At 47.3% G+C, this 14,668-nt stretch overlaps 1 non-coding gene across 1 annotated transcript; it reads right to left on the bottom strand.

Annotated features, from left to right (window-relative positions):
* Positions 1–1,591: 1,591 nt before the first annotated feature.
* On the bottom strand, positions 1,592–1,662 carry TRNAA-GGC (transfer RNA alanine (anticodon GGC)). The gene has a single exon. It is a non-coding gene; the product is annotated as a tRNA-Ala (tRNA).
* Between the last annotated feature and the right edge of the window lie 13,006 nt (positions 1,663–14,668).

The following is a 14,668-nucleotide window of genomic DNA, read 5'->3' as shown; positions in this document are numbered from 1 at the left end:
AGGCAAGAGACGTTCAGAGGTGGTTTGCCATTACCTGCCTCTCCACAGCGACCCTGGACTTCCTCAGTGGTCTCCCATCTAAGTATTAACCAGGGTTGACCCTGCTTAGCTTTCAAGATCTGACAAGATCAGGCTAGCCTGGGCCATCCAGGTCCATTAAGAACAATTCAGAAGCTCCTATTTGTTCAGGCTCCGAGAAATTAATCCACGTATTTCTGTTCAGGGCTACTAGTGCCTAGAGTTTAATACAGACTCCCAAAGTATTGTACCAAGTACTACTATCTTTTCCAAGGCCGCCTCAAAAAGTTCAAATTGACTGCCTCTCCAAATTCATCAGAATACTGCACTGGTTAAAAGGGTTGAATTAGGAACTGGGAGTCCCAGGTTTGAGTCCCCGTCCCATCCTGCCCTGCAATTTTACTGGGTGACCTTGGGCAGGTCACACACACTCATCTTTGCCCACCTCACAGGGTTGTTGTGAGGATAAAATGGAGGGGAGACCCATGATATAAGTGGCTTTGGGTCCCCCTCAGGGGGGCAGGACGTAACTATTTCAATTATTAAAAACAGAGATCTCAAAATAGCTTATATCTGTTCTGATTTCCTATAGAGGTTTGGTGGGATGCTTATATTTGTGCAATGAGTGATGGCTCTTTATTTAATAATTTAAAAAGGAACGGCAAAAATCCTCAGATCCTAATGATATCTGCCCTGGAGTTGCTCATCTTCCGATTCCAACCTGTTTGCATTTGTGCCTATTTTAGATTCTGCAGCAGAAATGGAACGCTACCGGTCTCAGTGGCACAAGAATAGGTAGATATTGGGGGGGGGGGACAGTTAAACAGGTCAGGGAGATTTAATGCTTTCTCCCAGACACAGAGTTAAATCTGCGTGGTGCAAATCAGGCGGCTGGGTATGTAACGTAAGCAAATGCATAGCTGGGGACCTTCAAGCTGAGCATGTTTTGACAGTCAAGGTTACGGCAAGTCTTCTCCTTTAGCAGCTATATTTGAGTCCAGCAGCACCTTATTTGTTTATTTAATCTTATATCTCGCCCTCCCCAGCAAAGCTGGGCTCAGGGCGCCTCAGGCATCATACCAAACAAATTCCATAAATTCCAATAAAATAATTTTAAAACAGCGTTCATAAAAGAACGGCCTATAAACATAATTGATAAAACATCCACAATAAATATGAGATGGCCCTCCAAAATGGCATAAAAGCTACAGGGCCTGTGGGCAGTCAGGAACACCCCCCCCCCCCCCGCCTCAGCAGCTTCATGTGTTCAAGGTTTTTGGAGTATAAGCTTTCAAGAGTCAAAGCTTATACCCTGAAAATCTTGTGGGTTTTTTGGTCTCTAAGCTGCTACTGGACTCAAAATCTAGCTGTTCTACCCTATGAAACCATCCCTTTAGCAGGTCCTGATGAGTATGGATGCCAGATGAGCTAAGATGAGTTCCTGAACACATGAAGCTGCCATATACTGAAGCTTGGTCCATCAAAGTCAGTATTATCTACTCAGACTGGCAGCGGCTCTCCAGGGCCTCAGGCAGAGATCTTTCACATCACCTACTTGCCTGATCACTTTAACTGGAGATGCCGGGGATTGAACCCGGACCTTCTGCATGCCAAGCAGAGGCTCTACCACTGAGCCACATCCCCTCTTCATGGCTCTCCGGGGTCTCAGGCTGAGGTCTTTCACATCCCCTACTTGCCTAGTCCCTTTAACTGGAGATGCCATGGATTGAACCTGGGGCCTTCTGCATGCCAAGCAGATGCTCTGCCACTGAGCCACAGCCCCTCCCCTGCCTGCAACTGTGGCTGAAGGGAAACCCCAGGCCATAGGTGCCTGTCCTTGATATGACACAAGGCCATTGAATTTCCACCTCTCTTTATTACTGCTTTACATCCATAGCTATTTATAGCTGCTGGTAGAAAGGAGGGATTCACCACAGGACCCAGCTGCAGACACAGGCATTAAGACAGAACCCAGCTGCATGCATATTAGCAAACAAATGCAGAGCCATGAGGCCTCGGGGTAACATCCTCCAGCAGTTTGGAGAGCAAGGCAGAAGGAAAAGAAGAGAGATTTATTGTACGCCTCTGTTTGTACTGGGGCTGGCCACTGGGAAGAGCAGCATGGATTCCTAACTCAGTTAAGCTTGGATCTGCAAGCACGACTCCTTTGAGAAGCAGAGAAAGCTCTCTGAGGAGGAGCAGGGTGGGGGGAATTAAATTGTCACTTAAGAACCAGACAATGTACTCTTTATGCAAAAAGAAAAAAGACAAGACAAGAAGAAGAGTTGGTTTTCATATGCCAACTTTCTCTACCACTTAAAGAAGAATCAAACCAGCTTACAATCACCTTCCAACAGATGCTCTACCACTGAACCACAGCCCCTCCCCATCCACAATCCTGTCTCATATACTGGCCGGTTACTCTGGAGATCCAACAACAGACCATAGAGAAGAAAAACAGTTGGTTTTTATAAGCCGACTTTCTCTATCACTTAAGGAAGAATCAAACCGGCTTACAATCACCTTCCCCTCCCCACAACAGACACCCTGTGGGGTAGATGGGGCTGAGAGAGTGCAACAAGCGCAAGGTCGTCCAGCTGGCTTCATCTGGAGGAGTTGGGAAACAAAACCGGTTCACCAGATTAGCCTCTGTCGCTCATGTGGAGAAGTGGGGTATCAAACCCAGTTCTCCAGATCAGAGTCCACCGCTCCAAACCGCCACACCACGCTGGCTTGAAGTTACAACTGTGTATTGGCTAATTCCAACCAAAAACGAATCCACATGCATTCGACACCATCAGCAGGTCCGCATTCATTTATTCTACACTGATTGCTATTCAGCACAATTCATTCTGGTTTTTGACACTCGAAGGAGGGGCTGGATATGGACCCTTCACCGCCCTCCCCTGTCACAGAACATTTTATTTAGCAACTCCTTTGGCTTCTCCAAGTCCTGTGCATGCACTTCCATTCATAACCCTCCATGTTTAGATCCAGCCAGACCCTCCCCATGATTTTAACTGCCAATGCAATTAAGGCATTCCAGAGGGAGGGTATGCAGCAGCCAGGAACCACTCCGTCACACCTGAATCCTACTCGGCTGAGCATCTCCTCCCCATGGAACATTCCTATTGATTTTGATGCACTTTTATTGATTTTTTCCCCTTTGTGAGTGGCTTTTTGAAAAGCAGGCTAAAGGCCCGATGAGGAAAGGCTGAGGGAGTTAGGAATGTTTACTCTGGAGAAGAACAGGTTGAGGGGGAACATGATTGCTCTCTCTCTTGAAGTATTTGAAGGGCTGTCACTTAGAGGAGGGTAGGGAGCTGTTCCTGTTGGCAGCAGAGGAGAGGACTCTCAATAATGGGTTTAAATTACAGGTGAAAAGGTACCAGCTGGATATTAGGATTTTTTTTTTTTTTTTTACAGTAAGAGTAGTTGAGCAGTGCAATCGGCTGCCTAGGGAAAGGAGGTGAGCTCCCCCTCACTGGCGGTCTTTAAGCAGAGGCTGGACAAACACTTGTCAGGGATACTCTAGGCTGATCCTGCATTGAGCAGGGAGTTGGACTAGAAGCCTGTATGGCCCCTTCCAACTATGATTCTAAATACACTCTGCACATGCTGAGAAGCATTCTGTGGTGTTACTTGGCAATTTCAGGCTGAACCTTGGCCTTTCACGGCTGAATGTGTCCAATTGTTCTGCAAGGGCTTGATCAGCCACAGAACTGGCTGTCAAATGCATGCCAAGAAGTAGGCAGACAACTCCCATCAGGGTTTGACTCAGCTCCAGCTGACAGCGTCCCACCATCAAACTTTGTAATACCACTGTGGCTCAGTTTGTAGAGCATCTGCTTGGCATGTAGAAGGTCCCAGGTTCAATCCCTGGCACCTCCAGTTAAAGGGACTAGGCAAGTAGGTGATGTGAAAGACCTCTGCCTGAGACCTTAGAGAGCCGCTGCCGGTCTGAGTAGACAATACTGACTCTGATGGACCAAGGGTCTGATTCAGTATAAGGCAGCTTCGTGGATTCACTGCTGAGAACACCCAAGGGAGGGAGCGTGGCTTGTGTCCGGAGGCCACTCAGATAATTTCTTCCCCACAAAGAAACATATTGCATTATACTTCAATCATCACTTGCATTGTGATTTCGATGCACAGGAACTGTTTTGAGGAGTCAGTTTTTATCCTGAAAAACCAGATTAAAAATATACCTGCACTTGTAACGGCTAGAAACTTTCTTTATTAAAAAAAAGAAGAAGCAAACAACCACCTAGATATTCTCTCACTGTCTAATACCATGTTGGCAACCTTCTAGCACGAACAAGGCATAACCCAAGTATGGGTTATCCCAAGTTTATGTATGTATTTAGGGATGGGTTTATGTATTTCTTTTTTATGTGTTAGCTGGAAGAGAGGGGCTGTGGCTCAGTGGTAGAGCATCTGCTTGGCATGCAGAAGCTCCTGAGTTCAATCTGTGGCATTTCCAGTTAAAAAGAGACTAGGCAAGTAGGTGATGTGAAAGACCCCTGCCTGGGACCATGGAGAGTCATGGAGAGGGGCCGTGGCTCAGTGGTAGAGCATCTGCTTGGCATGCAGAAGGTCCCAGGTTCAATCCCCGGCATCTCCAGTTAAAAGGACTAGGCAAGTAGGTGATGGGAAAAACCTCTGCCTGAGACCCTGGAGAGCCACTGCCAGTCTGAGTAGACAATACTGACTTTGATGGACCAAGGGTCTGATTCAGTATAAGGCAGATTCAAGTGTTCATATGTTCATAGAGGTATTATCTATTTTATTGTCCATATTGTAATATTATAATGTTTTAAGTCAGTCAAGATTTTCTAATGTTTTAATGTTGTTTTACCTTTTATGTATTCTTTATGCTCAAGATTTATTAATTTATTCAATTTATAACCCGCCCTCCCCTGCCAAGACCAGCCTCAGGGTGGGGAACATCACACATATAATATTAACAGTAAAAGTAATAATTCTAAAATCAAACAATAAAACCCAATTAAAAACCATTAAAAACTCCAGATGGAGCTTAATTTGGCCCATAGTGCCCGGAATAGGCAGTAGGTTGCCCCCCCCCCCCAATGAGAGTAACATAGAGCAAGGGGGAGGGATAGGGAGGCCAGCAGAGGATGATACCCTCAGCTGTCCTCAACCATAGGTCTGGTGGAAAAGCTCTGTATTGCAGGCCCTGCAGAACTCTTTAAGGTCCTGCAGGGCCCTGATGTTACCAGGCAGAGCATTCCACCAGGCCGGCACAAGGAACGAAAAGGCCCTGGAGCATAATTTGAAATGAACCATGTGCCTCTTCGCTCCCTCAGAGCAAATTCCCCCTCCTGCTTCATTCTCAGTTGCGTTGACACCAATGTTAAGGCCAACTGAGATCCCCATTGAATTTTTTTTTGAAACTATGACTTCATATTGGTTTTAACAGGATCAAAGATCATCAACTTGCTTTTTGCATTAAAGCCCTTGTTTCTTTTCTAGCAAACCTGGAATGTCTAAATTGCTTAAATCAGTTTTGAAAAAATGCTTTTGACTGATCTCCACAAAATGCACAATTTGCTGTCATGGGATGGAACGATGGCCAATAGCTGAAGCAGCTTTAAAAGGGGATTAGATAAATGTATGGGCAGGGCCAGCAATGGCTATTAGCCAGGATGGCTCAGAAGAACCTCCTCTGTGCTTCAATTTGTTAATTTCAACTGTTATCACTGGCATCCTCATAACCTGGTTGCTGCGCTGTTGGCCATCTTAAGTCCAAGGAGATAAAGCGGGATAGATACATTTTAAATAAATAAATGTTCAGAGGCACTGTATCTCAGTGACAGGTGCTGAATGGCAGCCACACAGAGAGATTTTGGCCTTTAAACCCTGCTTGTGGGCTTTTTGGAGGGCACCTTTCAGAAAGAAGGAGTTGGTTTTTATATGCCGACTTTCTCTACCACTTAAGAATCAAACCGGCTTGCAATCCCCTTCCCCTCCGCACAACAGACACCCTGTTAGGTAGGTGGGGCTGAGAGAGCTGTAAGAGAGCTGTGACTGGCTCAAGGTCACCCAGCTGGCTTCATGTGGAGGAGTGGGGAATCAAACCTGGTTCTCCAGATCAGAGTCCACCGCTCCAAACCACCGCTCTTAACCACTACACCACTGGTTTTATCCAGACAGGCTGTTCTTATGTTCTGAAGGCCCTTCCAATTAATGGGGCAGCTGATATTTGAACAGCCTTTAAAATTCAAGGGTTCCCCCCCCCCAAATAAGGTAAGTGTGAGGTCCGATTCAGAGTCCCATACCCCTCCTCTCGCACAAAGGAAGGCACGCCTCTTCCCAGATGCATTACCCTCCCCTTCTTGGTGGTGGAAAGTGTCACCCAATCACAGCCGACTTGCGGCGACCCAGTAGGGCAGGGGTGGGGAACCTTTTTCCTGCCAAGGGCCATTTGCACATTTATGACATCATTCAGGGGCCATTCCAGGTGTAGATCTCCCGGTGGGGGGAGAGAGGCTAGGGTTGCCAGGACTCCAGCCACCACCTGGAGGTTGGCAACCCCAGGGTAGGCCACACAGAGAAGGCCTGCAGGGCGCCCCCGCTCCCAGGCAGGAGGGCAGCCAGCGGTGGGCCCGAGCAAACGAGGTGCCTGGGGTGACAGAATATGCAAGTCTGTTCATATTAGCTATGATAGGTGGATTTAGATTCAGGGGATCTAAGTGTCAAGCTAAGCTGATGTAATAACCGGGAAAAGCCCCTAGAAGGCCTGAGACTGAGTTAATGAGTTGCACCTGTAGAGTGACTCAGCCTGAAGGTAATGAGTTGCACCTGGAGGGTGACTCAGCCTGTAACACTAATTGCTGCCTGGAGATGGCATCTGTATATAAGTATTTGACTCCATGAGTCTGTCGGGAGAAAGTGGTGGAAGAGTGGGTGTATAGCACTGTGAATAAACAACTGCATTTTCTACAAGCTCTACTGGTACTGGTGGTTATTCCTGGGCATTGGCACAATCCGCCAGCTCCCGCAACAAGGGGTGCACAGCCCACAGTCAGTCGGCAAGGGAGGAAGGAAAACAGAGAAAGAGGAAAAGGGAGGGAGGGAGAAAGAGAGAGAAAGGGAAAAAGAAATGGAGAGTAGGGGAGAAAGAAAGAAAAGCACGGAGAAGAAAAGGACGGAGGGAGACAAAGAAAGAGACAGAAAAAGAGGGAGAAAGAGAGGGAGAGAAAGGAGAAAGTGACAGAAAAAGGAGAGAAAAGCCTTTCTCCCCCCCCACACACACACACACCTGCGCCACTGGCCCCACACGACCAGGCCTCAGCCGCCCACACACACACACAGCGGCGCAAGGAGCCCCGCGTGACCAGGCCCCAGTCTCCATGCCCTCCCGCCCCCCCCGAAGCCCGATCAGCTCCCGCATAAATGCTCTGCTGCTGGGAGCTGCCGGCCTCTTCCTCCCTCCCTCTCGCTGCTCAACAGCCAACAAGCAGCGAGAGGGGCTCACAATGTGCTGCAGCGTTCCTGCACGCCACAGCTGTAGGAGGCAGCCTTGAGGGAAGCGTCCCTCTCCCTCCCCTCTCGCCAACCAACAGCCAACAGTCGGCGAGAGGAGGTCCAAATGGCGCCGCAGCACCCCTGTAAGCCGCGCCCCCAGGAACACCCTTGGGGAGGGCCGCCCTGCGCCCCGCCTCCGCAGCAGGGCCCCAGAGCTCCCGAGGGCCACAAAAAATGTCCTTGGGGGCCGAATACGGCCCCCGGGCCTGAGGTTCACCATCCCTGCAGTAGGGTTTTCAAGGCAAGAGACATTCAGAGGTGGTTGGCCATTGCCTGCCTCTGAGCTGTGACCCTGGACTTCCTTGGTGGTCTCCCTGTTTAACTTCCGAGATCTGACTAGACCAGACCACCCAGGTCAAGGCAAGAGATGTTCAGAGGTGGACTGCCATTGCCTACCTCTGCATTGCAACCCGAGACTTCCTTGTTGGTCTCTGAGATCTGACAAGATTGGCCTAGCATGGGATACCCAGGACAGGGCCTCCTCTGCTTACACTTCTTTTTAAAAGGCAGCGTCAAAGACTCAGGTATGTGTGATTTTAAACCTAAGTAAACATGCTTCTCTCTTCAGCTCCCCCACCGGGGAGAAAGGCTGGGATAAATGGTGTAAATCAATAAAAAATATTATTTTATATGCAAATAAAAGTCCGTCCACTGAAATGCACACAACCGATCAGCCTAGCAACTAACATTCACAGCCTTATTCTCTTTGCCTTCAGTACAGTGGGAAAGAAGACAGGGTTATACCCAGGGCCATCTTAATGCATGGGCACGCTGGGCAGTTGCCTGGCCCCCCCACGAACATAGGGCCCCCATGCTAATCTATGTATGTTGTGACTTGCTAATGAATAAATAATCATACTAAACTGTAAATACTTGTTACTGGAAAATGCATACTTCGCATGTGTTTTACTAAAGATAATGAACAATATTAATGTTAGTTTTGGTTTGGATGAAGAATAAATAGTGAAGGATAATGAAAGGACTTGCTCATTATGGAAGCACCAATAAATATATCTTTGATTTTATCAACCATTTACATTTTTATTCCTGTGAGTGGTTGTGTAGGGTAGGGGCCCCAGTGCACTGTTTTGCCCGGGGGCCTCTAATGCTGTTAAGACGGCCCTGGTTATACCTCTCCCCTACCATCACCTTTCTTGACTACGGCCATTTATGCATGGGAGGTTTTGCCTTGGATTTGCCGCTCTCTAGAGGCACATTTTCCCCATCCCAATTCTCAAAACTCTGCATGGGGGCTTATTTTTGAATTCTGAGAATTTAGATGGGGAAAATGTGCACCTAGAGCACTGGTTCCCAACCAGGGGTCCATGGACCCCCAGGGGTCCGCAAGAACTAAATTAAGGTCCACGAAACAAAGTTATAAACCCATAATAAATTAATATTTTCAATTAAAAGTTCTCTATTATAAAAATATATATTCAAATATTATTCTAAGTTTAATGTTTAACTAACAGTTATGATTAAAGTTTATTTTCAAATTCTCTGAATTTTTATTTTGAACCTTGGGGTCCCTGCACCGAACAAAAAAGTCCTAGTGGTCCCTGGTCAAAAAAAGGTTAGGAGCCACTGATCTAGAGAGTGGCAAATCCAAGGCAAAACCTCCCATGCATAAATGCCCTACAACACGAAGGGGGGGGGGAGAAAGTAGAGTACAAATAATGTTCCAGATAAGAAGCCCCCACTCCCAGGATTTTTCACCGTTGCAAAAGAAGAGACCCGTCACTTCCCCCCGTCCCCTTTGCTTACTCGGGAGTAACAAAGCTTACACACGGAAAACACTACACAGACGCGGGAGCGCATGCGCGCAGGGAGAAGCCGAGCGCAGAGAGAACGGCGCGCGGCCGCTCTCCCCGAACCCTCGCCGACTGCGCACGCGCGAGGCGGCCCGGCGGCCCCCGATTCCCCCGCATTGCGCACGCGCGGCCCGAAGATGCGCTTTTTTCCCCCGCTCGGCTCCCCGCCTTCGCCTCTCCCGGGCTCGTTTCGCCTGCGGCGGCGCCTTCCCGCCTTTCCCCCGCCCTCTCCGAAGCCTCCTTACCCTCTCCGTCCCTTCCGTCCCGGACGCCGTCCTGTGAAATCGGATGACGAGCCCTCGCCTCCTTCCCCGTCAGTAGCCCGCTTTCTCTCTTTTTCTCCTCAGCGCCGCCGTGCTGGGCGCAGAGTGATGGCGTCACGCGCTGCGCGGCCGGCAGACGAGCCACGTGACCCAGAACTGCCCAGCGTCATGTGATTAGCGCTCCCCCCCCTCCGCAGCCTTAGCGCCTCTAAGTGGGGGTTGAGCTCCTTGTTACCGTAGTAGTAATACTATTATTCTACACATTTAATAACTTAATTTAATAATAACAGTAATACTATTATTCATCACATTTAATAATAATTTAATAATAGTAATGCTATTCTACACATTTAATAATAATAATGCACATTTAATAATAATTTAATAATATTAGTAATGCTATTATTCTACCTATTTAAAGCCATAGATATTTAATATTAAACTAGCAGAGCAATCCTAAAGCAGCTCTGCTTAGGATCCTTCTTGAAATCAGGCCTAGTCAGTGGGGCTTACTTCCCGGAAAGTGTCCCTATGATTGCATTGCCTATAATATTTTATGATAATGTTGAAATTTATTTATACATAATTGGCCCTGATCTTGATAGCCCGGGCTAGCCTGATCTCATTAGAAGCTAAGCAGGGTCAGTCCTGGCTAGTATTTGGATGGGAGACCATCAAGGAATACTAGGGTTGCCATACAGAGAGGCAGGCAACAGCAAACCACCTTTGAACGTCTCTTGCCTTGAAATCCTTTGGGGTCACCATAACAGGAAACCAAAGATACCTATTTATACCCCATGAAAAACCTTGGCAAACAAACAAGAATGTCCATGCCTCCTGAAGCTCTACAATGAGGGGCCTCTCCTCAACTCCTAAGGGAGCCCTTTCAGCTGTGGGAGTCATGATTAAGGTTGCCAGCTCGGGGTGGGGAAATACCTGGAGATTTTGGGGGCGGAGCCTGAGGAGGGCGAGGTTTGGAGAGGGGAGGGATTTCAATGTCATAGTCCAATTGCCCAAAGCAGCCACTTTCTCCAGGGGAACTGATTTATATCTCTTGGAGATCAGTTGTAATAGTGGAAGAGCTCCGGGCATCACCGGGAGGTTGGCAACCCTAGTCATGATGGAAACGGCCTGACACTGCCATTCCCAGGGCCATACAAACTTATGGTCGGTCAGCATCCAGATCCCCACAATAGCCAGAGGGTTCTGAAAGGCCACAGCAGGGGCACAAAGAACAAAGCCTTCTGCTGTCATTCTAGGGTTGCCAGCTCCGGGTTGGGAAATACTGAAGTGCCCACAATAAAGGTATTTTACCTGTGGCACTATTAACTGCCTGTGTACATGAACAGGTGCAGGAATTCCCCTTTTAGACGTGACACCCATGTAGATAAATGCGTGTCAAGAACCCCCCCCTCTGTCTTCTCTTGCTTTCCTTCTTCACTCAGTTTGCAAAAATCACATACACAAACATTCCTCAATGTGCAACATAGCGCGTTATCTATTACAAAGACCTTTGTGTCCCGGCAAAAGACTTTGCTTTGCAGAATTACTTGTTGATCCTGGTTGCCAAGAATGACATCCATGGGAACCGCAGGATTGTATCGCATTGAAATCCATTGTTAGATATCTATAAAGCTTGATGCTTGGAGAACAGCAGTGTGATTCTTTCTTTTGCTTTTGGGCTGGAGAGATTTGATCCCAGCTTTGTACTGTTTAAAACCTGGTACCATTAAATAGTAAGCTGTTAGAATAATTCCTGATCTCCAGTGTGTTATCCTTGATCAGACCTATCTGGATAGCGTTTTCTAGGCACAACAATACCTGGTGAGTTTTGGAGCAGAGCCTGAGGAAGGCAGGGTTTGGGGAGAGGAGGGACTTCGATACCATAGAGTCCAATTGCCAAAGCAACCATTTTCTCCCGGGGAACTGATCTCTGTCGCCTGGAGTTCAGTTGTAATAGCAGGAGATCTCCAGCCACCACCTGGAGGTTGGCAACCCTATGTTATTCCCCAGCCCCCACAGCATTTGGCATTCAGAGGTACACTGCCTCTGATCACAGAAGTTTCATCCATCCATCATGACTAATAGCCACTGGTGACTATATCCAGTTTGTCCAATTGCATTTCAAACCTAATGGCAGCAGGTTCCATAAGTGAATTATGTGTCGTATGAATAGGGACTTAATTTTTTCCCCTGATTGCAATCTATTACATCATTACCCATCAGATTAACTGGGAGTTCCCAAGTTCTAGTGTTTTGAAAAAGGGAGAAAGAGTTCTCGGTATCCACTTTCTCTAAGGTAAAGGTCCCCTGTGCAAGCACCGGGTCATTCCTGACCCATGGGGTGACGTCACATGCCGACATTTACTAGGCAGACTTTGTTTATGGGATGGTTTGCCATTGCCTTCCCCAGTCGTCTTCCCTTTACCCCCAGCAAGCTGGGTACTCATTTTACCGACCTCGGAAGGATGGAAGGCTGAGTCAACCTTGAGCCGGCTACCTACAACTGACTGTTGCGAGAATTCTGCAAATTCTCTCCCTTGAGCCCTTTATTTTTTTTGGACTCCTCTGCCCGCTACTTACCAAGCAAAGCCAGAGTGTGTAATAGGAAAAACGCAAACCATGTACTTAGGACAGTTTCAAACCACACACATATAGCAGTAAAGCATATAGGTTTATTAAACTTACAAAAGGTTGTAAGGCAAAGAGAAGAATAATACTTAAACAGATTTAACAACATCCCACATAGAGACTGATACACAGACAGACAGACAGACAATCAGAGCCGCTCTGGGTCACTCCAAAGGAGAGACAGAATGGTTTCTCCCTGGGAAGGACAAAGGAGTGGACATTTGGACCGCCTTTTTATAGGCTGGACCATGAGGATAGGGTCTCAAACAGACCCCTCCCTGTCACATTCTTTAGGAAATGAGTTTTTGCAAATCATGACTAAATTGTTTAGAAATATCTTGTTCCATAATAAGTTGGTGTCATGAGTCAGCCTGCAGAGAGTCAGCCTGCAGAGACCTCCTCTGACGAAGAGGAAGTAGAGGCCAGAATAGAGGATCAGCCAAAGTCAGGAGATGACTCACCATGCCTGCAGCCTGCCAGCTCAAGGACTCCAGTTGGACCTGACACCTTGCAACATGCAGTGTCTCCAGAGGCCTCGCCAAGGCCACTAAAGCAGAAAACAGGTTCGTCTGGCAATGCAGCAGAGACGGCAGAGTGCTAGACTGAAGGCTTTACACAGAAACCTCCCTAGTAGCAGTGATGAGGAAGAGCAGGGCTGAAGCACCACTTGTGAACTCAGCCTCATCAGCATCAGCTGGCTCTACTACAGCAGCAGGGGAAGGGATTTAAGCCATCAGTTAGGCTTGGCTGTTGTGCAAGCAACTTGTCACCAAGGGTCATGAGGTGTCTCTGGCGGCTGGTGGCATGATGTAGAAAAATATGGTTCACACTGGGGCACTGGGCTGGTGGTCGCAGGAAGCGCCTCCTCTTGTAGCGTCAAGAGAGGCGGGGGAATCGGGATAGGGTTGTCATCTCCTTGGTTGGCCTGGCTCTCGGTTGGCACGTTCTGCAGTCGTCTCAGAGTACACCACCTTTTTGCATGTGAAGCGTGGATCCACTGGTCTCTTTCCTGGACTTTGGTAGCAGTAGTTGGTATACCAGGAGCAGTTTGTGCAGCCCTTCCCACTGTAGCTGGAACTTGTTGTGCCTGCGGAATGTCAGGGTCCACACCAGGTCCCCTGGTTGGATGTTATGCCACCGTCAGCCGGTACGGATTGTGAGTTCTGCACCTCTCCATGGATGACCCTCAAACGTATTGAAAAAGACAAAACATATTTAGTAATCATGCTGCGTTCCTCCGTTAGGCTGGTGTAGTGAGGAGGATTATAAAAATAAAAATAAAAAAAATATCATGGCTGTGGGAAGTGAGTTCACCCACGACAATCCAGTGTTAGTAAATAGCTTAACTAATTAGTACAAAACATAACTAATCATTTCATAGCATAACTACATAACTTAACTAAATTAAAAGATTACTAGTTCCCCCAACCAACCTCCCCCCATTCCCATGTAGCTTACCCTGGTGAGCTGCATGGGTTAACTTGTACCCCCATTTGTAAAACCAGGGCTTCCCGTGTTGCCAAAAGAGGCCTGGGCATTTTCATAGGTGTCAAAGGTAATTAGTTTTCCAGTAGCAACCGGAGTTCTTGGAAGGTTGCATTTACTCTCCCTCTATATTTGCTTTAATTTTTTGCATAGAACTGCAAAAACTTCCAATGCTTGCAATTCATGGCATTTTACACAAAGCAAGTTTCAAAATTGATTTTCAAATTAAAGCAAAAATATAAGAAAGGTCTCTGATAAATCTTGTTCCGTCCGTCACCCAACGCCACACTGACTCCCATCAGGATCGAACTCAGCTCGTGAGCAGAGCTTGGACTGCAGTACTGCAGCTTACCCCTCTGTGCCACAGGGCTCTTATCCACTTTCTCTACCATAGGCATAAGTTTACAAACTTATATCCTCATGTTGAACCCCTCCTCCCAGTGTTCTTTGTAAACTGAGAAGTTCTGGACTCCTTAATTTAACCCCTTAACCCCAACCCCTTAATTGTTTTGGAAGCTTTTTTCCCCCAGCAGCGTTCCCAGCTTTATAATATCACATAACATTTATGCTTACTTGCATTGAACCTCATCTGCCGGGTTGTTGCCTTCTCCGGTTGGAAGAAATCCTCTTGGTGTTGGATTGTGAGGGCTTTGTTATGCCCAAATCCCTGTTAAATTAGCAGAGCGCACAAAGGCTGTTGTGTGCAGAGACACCCACCCAAACCTCTGTGTGTGCCAGGAACAAATTGGTAGGAGCCTTTTGTCTTGGTTCTTGTAGGTTATCCGGGCTGTGTAACCGTGGTCTTGGAATTTTCTTTCCTGAAAATAGCCTTTTGTCTATTTAACTAATATACTTCATTTATTGTAGGAAATCCATTTCTGAATGGGATAAAGTATAGTTGCCTATTTATTC

This window comes from Euleptes europaea, chromosome 7 (assembly GCF_029931775.1).
Source record: "Euleptes europaea isolate rEulEur1 chromosome 7, rEulEur1.hap1, whole genome shotgun sequence".
Taxonomy (NCBI): domain Eukaryota; kingdom Metazoa; phylum Chordata; class Lepidosauria; order Squamata; family Sphaerodactylidae; genus Euleptes; species Euleptes europaea.
Note: the sequence above shows the minus strand (reverse complement) of the source record. Positions and strands in the feature narration are given on the sequence as shown.